Below are 7,932 nucleotides of genomic sequence, written 5' to 3'. Positions count from 1 at the left end.
CCTCTTGGAGAAAGCTGAAACTCCGCCCACATCTTTAGGACAAGGGATCTAAAACGTCAAAAAGATGAGACTGAGTTTCTGTGACATCATTGGCTCCACCCCTGTGTATGAATTATCCAATCCACATTGTGAAGTTCAAGTCTATTTGGATGTCAGTCACTGTCTGCCTGTTGAGAGAGGCTCCTCCCCCTAACATGGCAGCCTTCGGCAGAGCAGTGACAGAGAGCCTGAAATAAAAACACTTATTTCCCACCCTTGTCTATGTGTTAATGTCAGATAGCGACTTTACTTGTTCTTTAAGTTACTGTAATAAAGAGCCGCACATTGGATAAGATTTGAAAAATTTATGATACAATGACATTTACAATTGTAAAATTATATAATAATATTGATTCTAAGGGTTTAAAATTATTTCCCAATATCTATATATTTACAGGTTCATTATTTGAATCCTTTACAGAAACACTTATTGAACAACAAGCATATATAATTAAACACATGATCATAAGTAGTAGTTCTGTATTATAAGAATATAGATATACACATAATGTATATATTTTAAAATCTATATATCTAGATTACAGATGGAGACATTGTTTTAATTGACGTAACATCCCACATATCATTCGTAATTGAAAAATAAAAGGTTGCTTTTCAATTAAAAGTATATAAGATGTTCAAATAGAATACCAAAATAATCACATTTTTATTCTAAGAATTCCACATGGTTCTTTTGTTTTAAAATACGTTTTTATTTTTACTTTTTTTTTGGGGGGGGGGGGGGTGGGGTTGTAATATATTCAATGTTGGGTTGTTGAAATAACTAATATCACAAAAACAGAAACATTTGGATATTCTATGAGCTATAGCGATTTCTACGACATGTAATAAACTTTAATAAATCTGACATTCATAATGTATCATATTATCCAGTCTTCCGATGAGATTTTCCATGATTTACTGAAGACATAAACCTCATGTCTGCTTTACCAACTAACACAAAATAAATCCAAACGCATAAGGAATCTAATATCTTAACTCGGACCCTGATGTTGAGGTAGAACAGGGCAAAGATCACATTATTTCATGATAAGGTAGCATTATTTTATGTCTTGAAAACCTGTTTATAATAATTACTATGCTCAACAACTGATGGTATCTAGGAAGTGTTAGAAGTAATATCTAGGACCAGGTCATCGGGTACCAGCGTCCAGTTACTGGAGTAGACAACACCCAATATGAAACACAAAACATTTACTTTTGGCCTATGATACTTTTAAGTATCAATTTGTTTTTAATGTTGATAACGTGTATCACTTTCTAATCTGTTTTAAGGGAATTTATCACTTTTTCACATGCAGTAACCTTACAGGTTTTAATAATTGAATCAGTCTTTTTGCGGACTCCCGTTATTGGGAAAATGAATTGTCACAATGTTTGCTCTGATAATAAAGTTATGTATTGAATGGAGCGATGTAACAAATGTTTGCGCTTTTGTGAGTAAATCAGCAGCCACTGCAAATACATCCCCTAAATTGATCACTTGCTAATTTGTCACATTTTCTCTTCCTGCTCCCAGTTCACGCTTAGTACTGACTGTGACTGGCATTATTGGTGCATCCGCTTTATGTCTTAAATATGTCACAAATGTGCAGTATTATCAAATCTAGGGATAAATGTATCAAGCTGAGAGTTTTCCGGCGGGTTTGAAAAGTGGAGATGTTGCCTATAACAACCAATCAGATTCTAGCTGTCATTTTGTAGAATGTACTAAATAAATGATAGCTAGAATCTGATTGGTTTTTCAAACCTGGCGGAAAAATCTCAGCTTGATACATTTACCCCCTAGTGTGGTTCTCAATGATAAGCCCCTTTGAAATCAGAAGCTGGGAAACGATAGTAGGAGTCACGAAAGGGTTAAGGGCTTTTGAAATGATGTGAGACACAACCAGAGGTTTATTTATTAATAAAAACCTAAGTTTAACCATCTTCATCTCGGCCCTACGCAACTGCCCCAATTCAGCGACAACATGTCTAGATGACGTGTGAGATCACTGTACCCTCAACACTTTATATCTTATTAGTAAATAACACCAACTTAAACATTTTCACTGTTACCTGTTTACTATTTTACCACTTTTTGCCAGAATACTAAATTGACAAAGCCTATTTTTAGCAACTGAAGACATTTCAGTGCTCGTTACAATCTATAATCCAGAACAAAAGGATCCCTTGCTCGCTGATTGCTGGTTACCCAGCCTTGTTACAGATCTCCTCCATATACTGGTAGGTAGTTTCATACAAGCCACACACTGTGTATTAATTAGACATAAAAACTTAAATAAATCACCTTCAAGTGTTAGATTTTATTAAAACATTTTGATTTAGGACAATTTTGTTACAGTTAAACAAGAATGTGTGTAGAATTAGTACCCGCTCCCCGTCGGCAGACAATGCGAGACCCTCTCATAATGTGACTCAGCTAATGGAAAATTACTTAGAAGACATTGTAGCCGGAATAATCAGGGCCATAAATCAGACATGACAGTTATAAAGAACGGATCGGCAGCTTTATGTATCTGCAACCTCCGAGAGATACATCCAGACAATCTTTCTTGAATGCAGAATGACAACTTGCACTCTAATCAGTTTGTCTATGGCAGCCTGAGACAGAACTAATAGTCTCAGCATAACTAACCAGCCAGAGCCCGGCCCTGGACTCTTGTACTTCTACCATAGTTGGTGAACCATAAATTGCCATAAAAGTAACTCTTTGTAGTGTGACGTAACACATTTATAGAGATGGTGCTGACTGAGCAACCGGCAGGAATAGTGCAGTGGTTTCTACACTGTTATATGTATATTATCATGTCCATGTGTTCTCCATAACTAGGTTTGCGCTGGAGTTTAGTTAGTGAAGTTATCGGTGAGTGTGGTGAGACTGCTTTAGTTATACTAATGAAATATTGTTAGAGGGCAGCAAAACACTGCTAGTTCTGCCTGCTGGAACTAGTATGCAACATTTATCTTAATAATTCTGATTTGTAGTAATGATGCAAACAAATAGCTAGTTATTCGCCTATGTGGCAATGAGATCAATGCAGGAATACTAAACCACATTCATTGCACAATGTCCCCCTCTATCACCACAATACAAACCACTAAACGTAACGCTTTATATTAAGCTCACCATTGTCTACAATTACACAAACAGTAATTACTTTATACTACGTCCCTGCCTTTACACTATGTCCCTGCTTTCTACACTAATCTCAAAACGCCACTAAAGAACACACATTACAGTATGGCTTCTCTGGCACCAGTACACATATCACTGAATCCCATACATTTCATTATGTCCTTCTGTTGTCTACACTAACAGACTTGGGCTGGGTGCACACTGCAGAAACTTTCTCCTGGTGTGATATCGTTAACGATTTTACCAACGACTGGGAACAATTATCGTTCCAAAGTTCATTGTATCGTTTGATTTGATTTTTAAACCGGACTAAAAATTTTGTTCAATGATGGAACGATGTCGTTCCAATTCTGCAGTGTGTACGCACTTACACCGGCAGTGTCCATAGAGAGTGTTAACATTGTACATATCTTTAAATTACTTCAGAGCAACAAAGCTGCTTTAAAGAAACCAAAAGAGCTCGGTATTACTACCTACAGATAGTCACAATAACATTCTGGCGAGCCAGCCAGGATCTGAGCAGCAAGTGCAGGAAAAAATGTTCCTTTCGGGGAGCAGAAAGTGACCTTGTATAACTTACAAAGAACATAACGAATGACCTGAACCTACAGAATTTTCAATGGACTCAGAGGCAACTTCCGTGAACATTATCCAGTAGAAAATCCTCCTATGAAAAAGGCAACGGAGTACCAGTCACCAGTAGTTTCAGTACAGCCACACCTGGAAAAGAACCTTAGTGCTCACAGGGGAATTCTGCTTTTAGGATGTGTTTAATTATGTTTTAACTTAATCAAGGGAGCGGAAAAAAGTATACAGCATCAAACTGAAAACTTAATGTGTTTAACTGTATTATATGTTTGGTGTTGTGATCACTGTTATTGATAGGAACTCTTTAGTATGATTAGAGAGCCTAGCAGATACATTATTTCTCTGATAGTTATGTCAGAAACATAGAAATAGACATTGTTTACATTGCATTAAACTATATTTATACTATAGCAACACCTTTTTGTGTTCAGAGAAAGAAAATCATTTATATCCTTAGTTAGATGATTCTTGTTTGTAAAAATGAAAGTATTATTTCCCGATGTATCTGGCCGTGATGACCAGCGTGACCCAATTTATAAGTCCATGATTATAGACAGCTTTGGAAACAATAGTGTTATATATATTGAAGGGCTACAAATCACAATTAGTTCTTAATATATTCTTAATATACCCTGACAATTTATGCAGTGTAATTCTCCTGGCAAATCATTGGAGTATTTCAGTCTGGATTACATTCAGCACAGAATGTGACATTGAAAAGTTGAGCTTTTATTATATTAACTTTTCATTCATTTAACGAGTTTGTTTCCTTTTGGCAAAATGTGTTAAAGTATAAAGTGACAAGTATCTTGGGAACCATTTCTGCTAAGTACGTGACATAGATTCTACGTTGATTTGTTTTCACCAAGTGGCTTTAGATTTGCAGAGGTATTATCATCATCAGCTATTTATATAGCGCCACTAATTCCGCAGCGCTGTACAGAGAACTCACTCACATGAGTCTGCAGAATAACAAAGGCCGGTGTTAGATAGGACCCATATTGTTCATTTGAGTTCTCTACAGAGAGCAAAGCAAAAGGGTATTTTCTGTACATTTTGGGTAAACCCTTAATTAGGCATGGGAATAATTGGTGCTCTAGGACCCATGCATGTCATTGTGGACCTCTTCATTCTGGGCCTTTGGTGAGACTGAAGACACTCTCCTGTGTCAGATCATCAGTGTGCTTGGCGTCTACCTGCTTCTGATCCCCGAGTTTTCTCTGTGCACCTTTTCTTGTGGAATCTGGCTGATCTCCTGTGTAGCGACCCGGCTTCTCTGATTAACCCTGCACCTGCTGAATCCCTGGCAACACGTGCTGGCTGATCATCTGTGTACCGACCTGGCTGCCGTTCCTCACTACTTCTGTGCTTGCCTCCTCGTGCTTCCTAACTGGACAGCAAGGTATGTCTGGCTTCCACCTCTATTCTGATAATCCGCTATTGCCTAGCTAGACGTAGCTTTTTACTGTGTTCTCGGAGCCATTCATTCTCCAGCTACTCCTCTACCACGTCGGTGGACTAACCTAGGGGCCGCAACCTACGGACTTCCGGCAGCTACAACCATCCCGCCTTGCGGCGGTTCTTGGAAGAGACCGGGGGGTCCGTTAGACTCCGTGCCCTGGGAAGGCCAGTGCCAATACCGGCTGGTAGTAGTCACCAGTGAAACCTAACACTATATTATTATCAGGTGACATTAATTTAATTTTTTTTCTGTGCATTGTTTTGTGACTTCATGTTCCACATATGTATTGGACGTATCCTACAGAGCAGAGCAGAACCTAGACCCATATCACCACACTTATCTTCAGATCCGCTCCATGTTGAATGTGAGCGCATGTATACCTAATTTACTTGCGTTTAAACAAGTGCACATTGCGCTCAGTATGCGTGCCTTAATGAATTAGGCCCATTGTTTATTGTCACCAGGACTTAACAAAAGGTTTAGAACCTCTGGGATACAGCGATAAAACACTGCAGTATGTGGATGATATTCTGATACCATCTGAACTAACAACGTGAGGAATGTTGCTCAATGTTTCTCTCACTTTGCAGGATGCGTCTTTATAAATGAACATTAATAAGGTTCACTTAATGAAGTCACAGGTCTCAGTGGATGTAAGGAACCCGAATAGAAGTGCACCCATCCCCCCCTAGCCATACAGACCTCTCAGGTCAATCAGACATATGTCTGGTTACAATGTAGCAAACACAGTTACATGCAGCCAAAGCACGTTGAGCACTGCAAGTTATCATAACCCGAGTTGTCTACAAAGAACTGATACTGCTCTTTGGTTATTTCAATGTATAATGAATAGGTTGGTAAGCTGACTTGTGATGGGCTTTAGATATTTTCTGAACATTAATGAGCAGTTTTGTGTTAAAGACTCAGAAACCTCATACACTAAATTCATCTGGACTTTGTTCACCTTCTGGTCTACTCCCTTTGGGATGGACATTGCTACATGCTCCATATTCCCATGGTAGAGAGAGAAAAACCTCACTTAACTTATTATAACTTTCTTCACCCATTTCAACTTTAACATTTCATCATCATCATCACCATTTATTTATATAGCGCCACTAATTCTGCAGCGCTGTACAGAGAACTCACTCACATCAGTCCCTGCCCCATTGGGGCTTACAGTCTAAATTCCCTAACACAATTTGTTAGCAGCTGATTAACCTACCAGTATGTTTTTGGAGTGTGGGAGGAAACCGGAGCACCCGGAGGAAACCCACGCAAACACGAGGAGAACATACAGACATTTGTCTCCTGAATCACTCCCCGTAGTCTTATTTATATCTAACATGCATCATAAGACTGAGTGAACATCTGGACTGTATCCCGTATAACTGTGATTATCAAATGTTCCTAATTTGTTGGGAGAAAGAAGGAACAGCCCCCCCATAAATGCATTTCCCCCACACACTAGAACATAATTTAAATACCTTTACGCACAAATCGTTACGGGGCTATATTTGCACATTCATAGTTGACCCTTTGTGTGTTTATTAGATATTGAGTCAGTAACGCAGCTTTCTATGGTACAGGGCATTGTTATCTATGCTGCTTTCTCTATGGGGTCTCACTTTCTGTTACACATCTATAAACTAGAGCTGAGATAAATTGCACCACAGAAGTAAATTGTATTGGAATGGCAAATCCTATTGGCTTATGTGATTTAGTAACAGTGCATTCAATTTAGGTAAAGAGAAAATCTGAATGGAAATGACTCCACAATGCCAATACAGATAAAATGCAATTACACGTGCTGGAATCAGTTTCTGCTACAGTATAACTGGGAGCGCGGCGTCCACTGTCCCCGACACCGACAGGAGCCAGAGGGGACAATCCGAGTAATAATAATACACTTTGTATTGACATGTTGTGTGCAGCTGAAAATGGATATGTCTGTATCACTCGCTGGTCTCTGCTATGCAGCGATCTGAGATCGTTCTTATTAGTGGCCCTGTTAGGATGGATAAATATGTGTCTGACAGCGGTGCAGAGGATAACATGCTGAGCACGGGCTACATACGTGTTGTATTACAGAACCTGGGGAACTCTTGGTAGCTCGGTTATATAGCTCAATTTGGATTTGACATTTAGAGGTATATTTACTAAACTGCAGGTTTGAAAAAGTGGAGATGTTGCCTATAGCAACCAATCAGATTCTAGCTGTCATTTTGTAGAATGCACTAAATAAATGACAGCTAGAATCTGATTGGTTGCTATAGGCAACATCTCCACTTTTCCAAACTCGCAGTTTAGTAAATCTAGCCCTTAGTGGTCATTTCGAAAGAAGGGCATTCACACAGGTGTGTACAATGTAGCTAAAATCCTATATGCTTAGGATCTTGCCTCCCAACATTTAGAATCATGAAATCAGGACAAAATAAGTCCCACCTCCGTTCCACCAAACTCAGCCCACAAATGCTCGATTTTGTGTAAAACTCCAGTATCTGCTGGTTAGGTGCCCACCCCTATTGCAGCCTGTGAATCGTGATGTCTCGCTAAAATACAGGACAGTTGGGAGTTATGTTGTATGTGGTTTTCTTTATGGGAACTGAACTGAATATACCAGCTTATAAACTACAAGGGCAAGTGTTAGGGTACTAGGCTTCCTAGGTGAAGCTTCAGCCCT

Source organism: Mixophyes fleayi, chromosome 12 (assembly GCF_038048845.1).
Source record: "Mixophyes fleayi isolate aMixFle1 chromosome 12, aMixFle1.hap1, whole genome shotgun sequence".
NCBI lineage: Eukaryota > Metazoa > Chordata > Amphibia > Anura > Limnodynastidae > Mixophyes > Mixophyes fleayi.
This window is presented reverse-complemented; position numbering follows the sequence as displayed.